The sequence below is a fragment of the Piliocolobus tephrosceles genome, chromosome 1 (assembly GCF_002776525.5).
Source record: "Piliocolobus tephrosceles isolate RC106 chromosome 1, ASM277652v3, whole genome shotgun sequence".
NCBI lineage: Eukaryota > Metazoa > Chordata > Mammalia > Primates > Cercopithecidae > Piliocolobus > Piliocolobus tephrosceles.
The window spans coordinates 179416136-179430201 of NC_045434.1; the positions used below are offsets into that span (position 1 = coordinate 179416136).

General features: G+C 48.3%; 1 long non-coding RNA gene across 1 annotated transcript in view; it reads right to left on the reverse strand.

Moving 5' to 3' along the window:
- Positions 1 to 6298, reverse strand: part of LOC111548720 — a 33382-nt gene extending 27084 nt beyond the window's left edge. The window contains exon 1 of the long non-coding RNA XR_002733505.2: positions 5482 to 6298. This is a non-coding gene — a long non-coding RNA (uncharacterized LOC111548720). The remainder of the gene's footprint in view (positions 1 to 5481) is intronic.
- Positions 6299 to 14066: the final 7768 nt, after the last annotated feature.

The following is a 14066-nucleotide window of genomic DNA, read 5'->3' on the forward strand; positions in this document are numbered from 1 at the left end:
TAGTCCTTAAATCACCATTACCCTCATTTTCGAGATGAAGAAATTGAGGTTTGGAAAAGCTCCCTTACTTGCTCCACAGCTAGGAAGAAGCAGGGTCGGCTCTGAGTCCAGGACCCTGCTTCCACACAAGAAGGATCCCCCAGTTTTAACACTTCTGACACAATGAGGTATGGCTTTGGCTGCTCAAAAACAAAGACCAATCTCAGGGTCCTGTTTTACACGCCCCTTTTTACAACTCTTATTAGTTACAGCCAGCCTGGCCCAGATGCAGCACCAGGTCCTCCACAGTGGGTCAGAGGGAACAAGGTGAAAGCCAGCACGAGCGTGGAGGGTGAGGCCGTGAGCCCTGTTGTCTGCCAGAAGGCCCACAGACACGGGACAGGAAAGCAATGGGCTTGTCCCAGTCGACTGCACAGTGAGGACACAGTGACCTCATCCCCACAGCCATGAGCACTCTTGTCAGCACCATGCTCCAATTTTACAGCCTGAGTCAGCGGGCAGAGGGACACTGTGCATTTAATAGCCTGACATTGTGCAGAGAGACACTTTGCATTGCCCTGGCCTCAACCCTGCTGATTTATTCAGGCTACCTCAGAGTAAAAGACAAGAACTCTCAAGCATGTGGCTCTGGGTAACTTACTTCTAATCCTCTCTTTTGAAGACAATGATAAAACACTATTTTTCACTGATCCAATTGACAAAGACTGAAAAGACAAACCACACTCAGTATTGACTGAAGGATTTCGAAAAAGCAGGTCTCTTTACAGCTGATAGAAGTGCAAAATGTACCATTTTTTCTGAAGGGCAATTTGGCAAAGCTTTAAAAATTCACCTGTCCTTCGGCCTGTAATCCTTCTCCTACAGTGATATGTACTGGGTTCTTGACACAAAGTTTTCCTTCACAGAGTTGTTCATAACTGCCCCAAAACGAAAACTGCCGAATTATTCATCAAGAAGAAACTGGTTCATTCAATGATGGGCTATCAGTCAGCCGTTCAAAATCATGTTGGGGCTGGGCACGGTGGCTCACACCTGTAATCCCCGCACTTTGGGAGGCCAAGGCAGGCGGATCAGCCTGACCAACATGGAGAAACCCTGTCTCTACTAAAAATACAAAATTAGCCAGGTGTGGCAGCGCATGCCTGTAATCCCAGCTACTCGGGAGGCTGAGGCAGGAGAATCGCTTGAACCCGGAAGGCGGAGGTTTTGGTGAGCCGAGATCGCACCATTGCACTCCAGCCTGGGCAACAAGAGCGAAACTCCATCTCAAAAAAAAAAAAAAAAAAAAAAAAAAAAATCATGTTGGGGGCAGGGTGCAGTGGCTCACACCTGTAATCCCAGGACTTCGGGAGGCTGAGGAAGGTGGATCACTTCAGTCCAGGAATTTGAGACCAGCCTGGGTAACACAGTGAGACCCCATCTCTCAAAAAAAAATTTTTTTAATTAGTGTGTTGGCATGTGCCTGTGGTCCCAGCTACTAAGGAGGCTGAGGTGAAAGGATCACTTGCGCCCAGGAGTTGGAGATCAGCCTAGGCAATACAACAAGACTCTATCTCTTAAAAAAAAAAAAAATTAGCTGGGCATGGTAGTGTGCACCTGTAGTCCCAGCTATGTGGGAGGCTGAGGCAGGAGGATTGTTCGAGACCTGGAGTTTAAGGCTGCAGTGAGCTATGATTATACTATGGTTATGCCACTGCACTCCAGCCTGGGTGACAGAACCAGAGCCTGTCTTTAACAAGAAAAAAATCACATTGGGAAGAATATTTACTCACACAGGAATGTTCATGAGAGATGAAGAGACAAAGCAACTTAAATCCAGAATGATTTGCATTGATATAACCTGGCTTGACAAGCTTTTCCACATTGAGGATTGTCCCCTTGGAACAGTCCCCATTGGAACCCAGCTACCACGCTATAAGGAAGTCCAGGCTATCCGTCAGGAGACAGAGGAGGATGCGACACCATATGGAGAGAATGGCCCAGCCATGTGTCTCGCTGAATGTCACTGCATGAGTCACCCCAGCTACCATCATGTGGGGCAGAATTGACCAGTCAATCCATAAAATCACGAGAAATAATAAGCTGTTGCTGTTTAAAGCCACTAAGTTTTGAGATGGTACTCTTTTTTTCTTTTCTTTTTTCTTTTTTTTTTGAGATAGAGTCTCACTCTGTCACCCAGGCTGGAATGCAGTGGCGCGATCTGAGCCTCCACCACTGGCCAGTCATTGTGCAGCTTCCACAAATACCATCACGTACTAGGTACTTAATAAGTATTTATGGAATAAGTAAATACATGTCTTAGTTAACACACACTGTAGCCCTGGGAGATAGGAATTGTTTTATTATTATTATCGTTATTTTCTTTTTTTTTTTTTTTTTTTTTGATTCGGAGTCTCGCTCTGTCACCCAGGCTGGAGTGCAGTGGCGGGATCTCAGCTCACTGCAAGCTCCGCCTCCCGGGTTCACGCCATTCTCCTGTCTCAGCCTCCTGAGTAGTTGGGACTACAGGAGCCGCCACCTCGCCCGGCTAGTTTTTTGTATTTTTAGTAGAGACGGGGTTTCACCGTGTTAGCCAGGATGGTCTCGATCTCCTGACCTCGTGATCCACCCGTCTCGACCTCCCAAAGTGCTGGGATTACAGGCTTGAGCCACCGCGCCCGGCCTATTGTTATTTTCTTTATTTTTTTTGAGACAGAGTTTCACTCTTGTTGCCCAGGCTGGAGCGCAATGGCACAATCTCGGCTCACTGAACCCTCCACCTCCCAGGTTCAAGCGATTCTCCTGCCTCAGCCTCCCTAGTAGCTGGTATTACAGGCTTGAGCCACCACGCCCAGCTAATTTTGTGTTTTTAGTAGAGATGGGGTTTCTCCATGTAGGTCAGACTGTTCTCAAACTCCTGACCTCAGGTGATCCACCTGCCTCAGTCTCCCAAAGTGCTGGGATTACAGGTGTGAGCCACTGCGCCTAGCGGAACTGTTTTATTATTACTTAACTGATACCCATTCATTGCAGAAAAATGCAGATATTACAAAAAAAGAAAATAATAATCACCCCTAATTCTACTCTCCATAGTTCATTTAACATTTAGCATATATCTACGAAAGTCCAAATATATTACATATGCATATTTACTTTTAAAAATGTGATAAACATATTGCTCTGCAACCTGTTTTTTTCCCTTCAAAAACACTTTTTGACTTTCTTACCATGTCAATGAATGTAGAGTCTCCGTTCAACAACATTTTTGTGGTTTTGTTTTGAGACAGGGTCTTGCTCTGACACCCAGGCTGGAGTGCAGTGCAGCAATCTCAGCTCACTGCAACCTCCCCTTCCCAGCCTCAAGGGATCCTCCCACCTCAGCCTCCTGAGTAGCCAGGACTACAGACATGCGTCATCATGCCCAGTTTATTTTTGCATTTTTTGTAAAGATGGGGTCTTGCCATGTTGCCCAGGCTAGTCTCAAACTCAGGCTCAAGTGCTCTGCCTGCTCACTTCGGTCTCCCAAAGTGCTAAGATTATAGGCGTAAGCTGCTACCATGCCCGGATTTCAACAACATTTTTGTTTGTTTGTTTTTGAGACGGAGTCTCACTCTGTTGCCCAGGCTGAGACAGGAGAATTGCTTGAACCTGGGAGGCAGAGGTTGCAGTGAGCCAAAATCATGTCATTGCACGCCAGCCTAGGTGACAAGCGCGAAACTCCGTCTCAAAAACAAACAAAAACTCCCTTTTTGGTGACAGCTGGCTTAAATGCATTGATGCTTGCAACCAAAATATCCTAACAATCACTACTTTAAGGAAATAGGGAAGATAGGACTCTCAGCCATGAGACCAGGCCTCTGGGAACCAGTTAAAAGAACCACGCAGGACAGAGCACTCTCTGTAAGTAAAAACTATACCAGGCCGGGCGCGGTGGCTCAAGCCTGTAATCCCCGCACTTTGGGAGGCCGAGACGGGCGGATCACGAGGTCAGGAGATCGAGACCATCCTGGCTAACACGGTGAAACCCCGTCTCTACTAAAAAATACAAAAAAAATTAGCCGGGCGACGTGGTGGGGGCCTGTAGTCCCAGCTACTCCGGAGGCTGAGGCAGGAGAATGGCGTGAACCCGGGAGGCGGAGCTTGCAGTGAGCTGAGATCCGGCCACTGCACTCCAGCCTGGGCGACAAGTGAGACTCTGTCTCAAAAAAAAAAAAAAAAAAAAAAAAAAAAAAAAAGACTATACCAGTCACTTTACAATACCAGGTGCACAGGCTGGAATGTAAGCTCCTTGAGGGAAGGGCTCTATAGCCAAGCAGTCAAAGCCCTCCATGATGTGCTTTCTACCTCCCAGCCTCAGCCCCAAATGGCGGGTTGGGCACTACCAGGTTGTAATGTGCAATTCTAAAGCCTCCCCAAATGTCACAACTATAAATCTAAGCCAGCGTTCCAGCCCGCCAGGAAGATGGTATAACACGTTCTAGAAGTGGCATTGGGTTTTCCAAGTACCTTCATCCCCATTGTCTCCTGTGATCGTCCCAACAGGGTCCACCAGCCCAACTTTAGGGACATGGAAATGAGGGAGGCAAAGGGGTTAAGCAACCTGCCTGAGGGGTAGGTGAATAGAAGAACTGTGACTTAAATTCAAGTCTGAGCGAACCATGCCACTAGGAGAAGGATCAAATAACACTTGATCTTTATTATCGTAGTTTTAAAGATGAGGAAACTTTAAATGAGATACCTAGAGTAGTCAAATTCACAGAGAAAGTAGAACGGGGGTTGCCAGGGATTAGGGGTCACAGGGAATGGGAAATTATTATTTAGTGGGTTCAGAAGATGAAAAAATTCTGCAGATGGATGATGGCAATGGTTGCACAACAGTGTGAATGCACTCAATGACACTGAACTGTAATCTTAAAATAGGTAAAATGGTAAATTTTATGTCATGTAGTTTAATTTTTTTAAGTGAGGAAACTGAGGTCTAACAGCATAAAGGTGTAGAGCAGATTTTTTTTTTTTTCTGGGATGGAGTCTTGCTCTGTCACCCAGGCTGGAGTGCAATGGCACGATCTCAGCTCACTGCAACCTTTGCCTCCCGGGTTCAAGCAATTCTCCTGACTTAGTCTCCTGAGTAGCTGGGATTACAGGCACCTGCCACCACGCTCAGCTATTTTTGTATTTTTAGTAGAGACGGGGGTTCCACCATGTTGGCCAGGCTGGTCTCCAACTCCTGACCTTGTGATCCACCCACCTCAGCCTCCCAAAGTGCTGAGATTAAAGGCATGAGTCACCACGCCCGGCCTTAGACTAGATTTTATGCAAAGTCTGGGGACAAACCAGGTTTAATTCTTAGCTCGAACACTTGCTGACCTGCTCGACCTTGGGAAAATCCCTCTGAAACTGTGCTTCAGTTTCCTCCTTTGAGAAATAGGACAAAAAATAGTAAATCTAGAATTCATTATGAGAATTAAATGAGATATTAACAACCCCATACCAATCACTTACCTGGCACATAGTAAATTCGCAACACACACAACATTATGATGACGAGGTTTCTCAAACCAGAGCAACAACAGTCTTTCAGATGCTTGAAAAGTCTTGGCGCTTATCTGTTGCAACCCCTCTGTTACAAAGCCGAAGAGACTGAGGGACAATGACTTGCCTGAAGTCACCCAGTCAACTTGTAACAGAGCCCAGAGTTGAACCAAACCACTCTTCTCTGAGTCCAGAGATCCCCAGCTCCAGCCAGCTCACAGTGCTTTCCCTTTTTAAAGAACTAAACTGCCGTGGATTGTGAGGCATGAATCTCAAGCCTCGATGTGGAAAGCAGGGGCTCCTGTGGCTCTCAACTGATTCTCACTCTCCCTCTTGCAAAGCATGAGTCAGCCCCAGTATAATGTGTGAGTCAGCCAGCTCCCCTGTGATGAATGTGCATATGACTGCCAGCTGGCATACAGGTGTACAGGTGGGGGCTGGGCGGGGCAAGTGGGCACAGCTAGATACCGGCTGCTCTGTCCGGGCGTAAGCTGTGTGCTTTCTTTCAGATCCAAATTGCTGCACGGTGGTATCTAGAAGTCAGGAGGCCCAGGTTTTACATCTTCAATTTGCTTCCAAATTCTTCCTTCACTGTGATCTCAAGCAAGTGGCTTAATTTCTTTGTGCCTCAGTTTCCACAACTGTGGATACATGAATAATTCTAGTCTTGCCTGCAGCATAAGGTGTGGGGAGGACCCAAGGAAAGACATGTGGGAAGGAGTTTTGCAGAGTTACAAAGTTACATCAAAGCCAGGTACAGTGGTGCTGGCCTGTTGTCCCAGCTACTTGGGAGGCTGAGGCAGGAGTATTGCTTGAGCTCAGGAGTTTGAGGCCAGCCTGGGCAACATAGCAAGACCCTATCTCTAAAAAAAAAAAAAAGAAAGAAAAAGTTATATCGGCATGAAAGGAATTGTCATTCCACTTCTCTGGGGAAATATAATTCTAAGAATAAAACAAAACTATGCCAGGCTATTTGTTTTTCCCATCAGTCCTTGGGCTTCTCAGGGTCCTTCTGGTCTCTTTGCTGTTCCCCAGCCTCAGGGCGCCAGGTTAATTCCTCAGACTCAACACTTGTGGAGGGCTTACTGTGCACTAGGCCCAGGGCCAAGCCATTGAATCCTCCCCAGAGATCTCCAAGGTCAATATTATTCTGGGTCTTAAAAAAAAAAAAAAAGAGGGTCAGGTGCGGTGGCTCACGCCTGTAATGCCAGCACTTTGGGAGACCGAGGCGGGTGGATCACTTGAGGTCAGGAGTTCAAGACCAGCCTGGCCAAACGTGGTAAAACCCTGTCTCTACTAAAAATACAAAAAAAGTAGGTGGGCGTGGTGGCAGGCACCTGTAATCCCAGCTACTTGGGAAGCTGAGGCAGGAGAATCGCTTGAACCCGGGAGACAGAGGTTTCAGTGAGCTGAGATTGTGCCACTGCACTCCAGCCTGGGCAAAAAGAGTGAGACTCCATCTCAAAAAAACAAAACAAAACAAAACAAAAACACAGATTATTCTGGGCCTTATTTTACAGAGAGAAAACTGAGGCTCACTGGTAATAAGCAACTCACCAATTGCAAAGTGGAGCTGGGCCATGAAGCCAGACGTCTGGACTGTCCCAGAGTTCTGTCCACCCTACGGGGAAGAAAGCTCCTGGGGGAAGCACCATCAGGTCCTCTTCTTCCAACCTCACAGACCTCCAGAAAACAATACGTGGAAATCGAGAGGGGCAGATCCCTGCAACCCTGAAGAAAATCAGGCTTTGAGGGCCGGGCGCGGTGGCTTAAGCCTGTAATCCCAGCACTTTGGGAGGCCGAGACGGGCAAATCACGAGGTCAGGAGATCGAGACCATCCTGGCTCACACGGTGAAACCCCGTCTCTACTAAAAAATACAAAAAACTAGCCGGGCAAGGTGGCAGGCGCCTGTAGTCCCAGCTACTCGGGAGGCTGAGGCAGGAGAATGGCGTGAACCTGGGAGGCGGAGCTTGCAGTGAGCTGAGATCTGGCCACTGCACTCTAGCCTGGGCGACAGAGCAAGACTCCATCTCAAAAAAAAAAAAAAAGAAAAAAAAAAAAAAAGAAAATCAGGCTTTGAGAATGTAAAAAAATGGAAATAATAATAGTTACCACATTTCAAATATTTACTGTAGGACAGTCACCTGATAACACGTTTCCTTACTTCATATTCACAATAATTCTTAGAGGTGAGTACTGCTACTAGCCCCATCTTACAGTTGGGGAAACTGAGATTCAGGTGAGGTAACATGCCCAAAGACATATAGCTAGCAGGTCTGTTTCCAAAACCTGTGGTCCGCCCACCACATACCACTGTCAGCCTCCTCCTTCATTCATTCTTTGAGTCATTCATTTATTAAACATTTATAGTTTCTTTCTTGTGCCAAATAACTTGCTGGACAGAGGGAAGACAGGAACACCTGAGCCCCAGCCCTAGAGGAGGTCATTATCTCAGAGGAAGATAAGGCTCAAATAATTGTAATCTAAGCGATAAGAGCCAGGCAAAGCAAATTGCTTGTACTGGTGCTGGATCAGAGCAGGCAGTACCGGTTGGAGTTTCTGTTGTTTTTGTTGCTTTCTTTAAAGACAGATAATCTGGCAGCATTTGATTTAACACGTTTCTCTAGAGTCAAGTCATCCATTTATTATTATTTTTTAATTTTTAATTTTTTTTTTTTTTTGAGACGGAGTCTTGCTCTGTTGCCCAGGTTGGAGTGCAGTGGTGCGATCTCAACTCACTGCAACCTCCGTCTCCTGGGTTCAAGCAATTCTCCTGCCTCAGCATCCTGAGTAACTGGGTATTACAGGCGCCTGCCACCGTGCAAGGCTAATTTTTGTATTTTTAGGAAAGACGGGGTTTCATCATGTTGGTCAGGCTGGTCTTGAACTCCTGACCTCGTGATCTGCCCACCTCGGCCTCCCAAAGTGCTGGGATTACAGGTGTGAGCCACTGCGCCCTGCCTATTTATTTTTGGGGGGGGGGGGGGGGGTCTCATCTTGTTGCCCAGGCCGGACTTGAACTTTTGAGCCCAAGCAATCCTCCTGCCTCAGCCTCTTGAGTAGCTGGGACTACAGGCATGTACCACCACACCTGGCTCCATTTATTTTTTCAATCCAGGTGCTGGCACTCACATTTACTACCTGTGTGATTTTGGGCAAATTACTTCCCTAAGCCTCAGTTTTCTCCTTTAGAAAACAGAGAGAAAAAGGCCAGGTGCAGTGGCTCACGCCTGTAATCCCAGCACTTTGGGAGGCCAAGGTGGGCAGATCACAAGGTCAGGAGTTTGAGACCAGCCTGACCAACATGATGAAACGCCCGTCTCTACTAAAAATACAAAATTTAGCTGGGCGTGGTGGGGCGCACCTGTAATCCCAGCTACTGGGGAGGCTGAGACAGAAGAATCTGTTGAACCTGGGAGTCGGAAGTTACAGTGAGCTGAGATCGTGCCACTGCACTCCAGCCTGACAACAGTGAGACTCCATCTCAAAAAAAAAAAGAAAAAGAAAATAGAAAAATACTCATTTCATAGAGTTGCTGTTGGAATTAAATTAACTGAAATATTGTATTCCTTCATTCAACAAAAATGTATGAGACCCAGTGTGAGCCAGGTGCTGTTTTTGGTGCTGGGGACACTGGAAGAAGCAGATGGAGACACTCCCTTGGAATCATGGAAATATTTTAAGTTACAAAAAATTAATTGAAGCAAAATATGCATACAGAAGAGTACGAAAATCAGAAATGTACACAGCTCAATGCACTTTCACAAGCTAAACACACCTGCAACCAGCACCCTGATTCCTCAGCACCCTGAGGAAACAACATTACTAACACAGTCAGAAACAGGGTGTGACAAGAAAGGCACTCACCTCCCCTATAAAATTTAAGCAGGGGTGGAGGGGGACGGCAGACTCTGTCATCAGGATAAATCATATTTTTAATGCAGTATTTTTGAAAAACCAGAATTAATGCAAAAAATCCATGATGACAAAATATCAAAATTTTAAATAAAAACAGGATTAGTAACATGCTGTGGTGAGTCATATTAAAGCTCGAGGCGAAATAAAAAAAATCAGTACTGCTGATCTGGTCTCCACCTGCCTCACCCTGATTACCAGCACCTGCCCCCAGAGTCACGACCCTCCCTTCCAAGGGTAAGTGCTGTTACCCCGGAGATAAGTTTTGCCTGTTTTTAAACTTTATACATAGGAAATCACACTTTTGAACAGCTGCTGTCACTCAATATGATGTCTATGAGATTCAGCCACATTATTGCGTGCCATGGAAAGATGTTTGAACAAAGCGGTGATGTGGTCAGCTGTGCATTTTAAAGAGACCAGTGTGGTGGCAGGGAGAAGGATGAATGAACAGTGGTCCTAGCCTATGCTGTAGGAGGGACTGTCCGCATGGAGAAGGCAGGCAGAGTCCACGGGATTGACTGGATATGGGGAATGAGGGAGACAGAGAGGAGTCAGGGAAGATACCAGATCTCTAGCTACGGCAATTTGGTGGCTAGAGCAGCCATCTCTAGGGTGGGGACAGGAAGGGATGCGCAAAGATAATGAGTTCAGGTTTGAGCATGGTGAGTGTGAGGGACCTGTGGGACATCCAGAGGGCTGTCCTGCAGGCAGCTGGACAGAAAAGTCTGGTACTCAAGAGAGAAGGGGCCGGGCGCGGTGGCTCAAGCCTGTGATCCCAGCACTTTGGGAGGCCGAGACGGGCGGATCACGAGGTCAGGAGATCGAGACCATCCTGGCTCACACGGTGAAACCCCGTCTCTACTAAAAATACAAAAAACGAGCCGGGCGAGGTGGTGGGCGCCTGTAGTCCCAGCTACTCCGGAGACTGAGGCCGGAGAATGGCGTAAACCCGGGGGGGCGGAGCTTGCAGTGAGCTGAGATCCGGCCACTGCACTCCAGCCTGGGCGACAGAGCAAGACTCCGTCTCAAAAAAAAAAAAAAGAGAGAGAGAGAGAAGGGAGGGGAATACATCCCTTCAATTTCCCCAGCATCAGCGAGCAGGTGGTGGCCCTGATAAGACCATTTGCAGAGGGTCAAGAAGGGGCATACAGAAGATAAAGAAGGGATGCTGACAAGCTTTCTGGGAGCAGGTGGTTCAAGCAGGTATGCAAATCAGAAGGAAAATACTAAACACACAAAACTGTCATGCCTGGCCCATCAGGCCTTCCTGGAATCCAGCACTGTGTTTACCTGCAATACAGGAGGATTTGAATTGCAAAACATCCTTCGGATTAGGGGCACTTCCGTCCCAGCCCCTGCTATCCCCCCTGGTACCAGTTGCAGCTGACTCAGCAAAACCTTTCCTCCTGGCTGCCAGGGACGCTTGCCTTTAAAGGCAACAGAGTCTTTTCCCAGCCCGCCTTACTCACTCCTAACTCTGGAGCTGCTAAGACCCGCCCTGCATGGCCCTGCCACCACCACTACCAACACCCCTCCCCCACCCACTTGCGTGCTCTGAGGCACGCACTAGGCTCCAGCATCCGCCTGGCACCTGACACCTCCCTGCTAGCCAGTCCCAGACAGCTCTTTTCCTCCAGACTAGCTAGGGCTGGAACTGCTTAGAATCGGACCCAGAAGAGGTCGAGTTCCGTCCAGGACTAAAGGCAGCCTCCAGGGAACAAAGCTGTCAGTGTGGGCGCAGACTAGGGAAGGGGCACCAGGTCATTCAAGCTGAATGCTGGGGCTCCACAGCCTCCTCACACCCCCTTTAGTGCCTCAGGTAGGGTAGGCCTGTGGGGACACTGAGGTTTCCTCAGGTCCTTCCCCTGCTCAATAACTCTCCATGGCTCCCCACTACCCACTGCATAAAGCCCTAACTCCTATAACCTGACATTTGGGAGCCTCTGTGATTCCACCTTCAGTCTCTGTGATTCCTTCAGTCTCTTCTCCTCCCTGAGCCCACATTCCCCAGCCACAGGGGTTACTTAGCTGCCCCTCCTGGTCCCCTTTCCCCCTGCACCCGAACCTTCTCTGCTCAGATGCTATTTCCTGGGGGCTTCTCTAGGGCTCATTCCCTAGTTGGAGTTAAATTCTGCTTCCAAGGACTCAGCCACCCAAAAAACAAACCAGTCCACCTGAGAATCTAGTCAGTAGCTTCTGATGAATGTGTCAGTAGCTTCTGATGAATTTGCTTCTGATCAGTAGCCTCCAGGGGTCATAAAACATTCACAGAGAGGAACACAGAGAGGGTAATGGGGGTCTGTGTGTGGGCAGATGGGGTGGAGTGGGTGAAGGAAAAGCTTTTCTTCTGGCCACTCTGCTTTTTCCTCAAGTACCACCCTACCATGGGATGGGGATTTGACTGAATTTCTCAAGTCAAGAACGAGTACAGTTTATGTACTGTATAACATAAACATGCCTTTATAAACATCCACTTTCCTTCAGGCCTACCCAGGAAGGGTTTATTATATCTATTTTACAGATGTGGGTCTTCAGGCTCAGAGAAGAGAAGGCATTGTTTGCCCATGAATGTCTGCAAGTAAACAGCAGAGCTGGGACTCCAAAGTCCGGATCTGGGGCTCCATCATCAATCTCTAAGAACGGCCCAGAGATTCTTAAGTCCCCTAGGTAATCATTCTGGCAGTCTGCTGCCTTTGCACATGCTCTTCCCTCTGCTGAGAATGGCCTTCCCTCGATCCATCTGGTGAACTCCTATTCAGCCTTCCAAACTCTGCTTAGCATGACCTCCCCCTTCCCAGATGCTCTCTCTACTCACTCTCCTTCCCCTGTGGTACAAGTTCTGCTCCTGTACAGATTCTTAACCCTCTATGCTTGACTTGGTACTGTTGCTGCTCATTTCCCCTCTTGCTCCCCCTCCAGCTTGGGGCCTCCATGAGGCTAACAACAGGGTCACATGTCTCTGTCCCTGGGAAAATGGCCAGCACGGGGCTGGCCCAGAGAAGGACAAGGTGGTTGTTTGGTAAGTGTGACCCATGGGCTGAGTGAGGCAAACCCACAACTGAGAAAAGACACAGACAGTAGACCGGATGTGCTAAGAAACAAGGAGCTGTGGAGAGACTCTGAGCAGGGAAGTAGCAAAACCCAAAAGGTACTTAAGGAAAGCCTGGAAGTATCAGCAGGACAGACTGGAGTGGAAGGAACACTCGAGACAGGTAGATTAGCTGCTCATTCATTCGTGCATTCCCTCCCTCCCTCAATCATTCACCCACGTGCCTCAGCTGCAGAACTAGTCCTCGAGGTGCTCACAGGCCGAGGGAAGGCAGACAGAAGACAAGTGGCAACCTACAAAACACCAAATGGTAAAGGAGAGAAAGATTTCCACTTGAGATTTCCCTGGGAGAACCAGGGAAACTTCCCGGAGGAGGAAGGACCCATGGTGCTTTTTGGTATGCTGAGGTGGTGGGCGGGGGGATTCCCAGGCAGAGGAGACAAGCTGAGCAAAGGTGTGGATGTGAGTTGCTGGTGTGAGGGGCGAGGTTGAGTGTGTCAACTGGTGCCCCGAAGAAGGACCGTGATGGCCAGGCTTGGCCCTTACTCCCTCCATGACAATTTCAGACAGATGAGCAGGAGAGTGGCAGGGTGCAGGACTGGAGGACGAAAGACCAGTGGAGATGTAGGCCCTGCAGACAGCAGGGGAGAGAAAGAGGATGAGGTGGTGTAGACAGCGGAGTCAGCAGGACTTAGTGGGCTCTGTCCAGGGGTGAGGAGAGAGGTGGCCCCAAGCTTTCCAGGCTGAGCATAGAGAGACCATAGGAATTGAAGCCTTGGGCATGGGGGTGCCCAAAATGCACCTGCATTCTGTTTCAGGGCTCTATACTCAACCAAGGTGCCCCTCAGCCAGAACTGGACACATTGCCAGAGAACTCCAGGGGTCATCTGGTCAGCTCAGCCTCCTGGTTTCCAACAGATAGTAAGCCTACCATGACTCCCTCCATCAGGAAAGGGACCCTCAAGATTTTGATCAGACCTTTGGACTGGGTGTCCTTCCCTTCACTGTGTCTCAAGCAAGACACTGGTCTAGAGGAAATAAGGTGAAGTCAGATGATAACAATACCACTACCAGTGCAGCGGCACATGCCTACACTCCCAGCTACTACGGAGGCTAAGGTGGAAGGATCACTTGAGCCCAGGAGTTTGAGACCAGCATTTATTTATTTACTAACAAAATAAATAAATAAAGCAACAATACCACCAACCAGTAAATGAGAACTTCCATGCTAAACACTTTATGAGCTTATCTGGAAATTGCACCTCTCATGATAGCAATGAGATTGGTGGGAGAATTCCATTTACTCATAAGAAAACAGCCTCGGCCCGGCTCGGTGGCTTACGCCTGTAATCCCAGCACTTTGGGAGGCCGAGGCGCGTGGATCACGAGGTCAGGAGTTCAAGACCAGCCTGGCCAAAACGGTGAAACCCCGTCTCTACTAAAAATACAAAAAATTAGCCGGGTGTGATAGCAGGCGCCTGTAATCCCAGCTACTCAGGAGGCTGAGGCAGAGAACTGCTTGAACCCGGGAGGCAGAGGTTGCAGTGAGCCGAGATCGTGCCACTGCACTCCAGCCTGGGCGACAG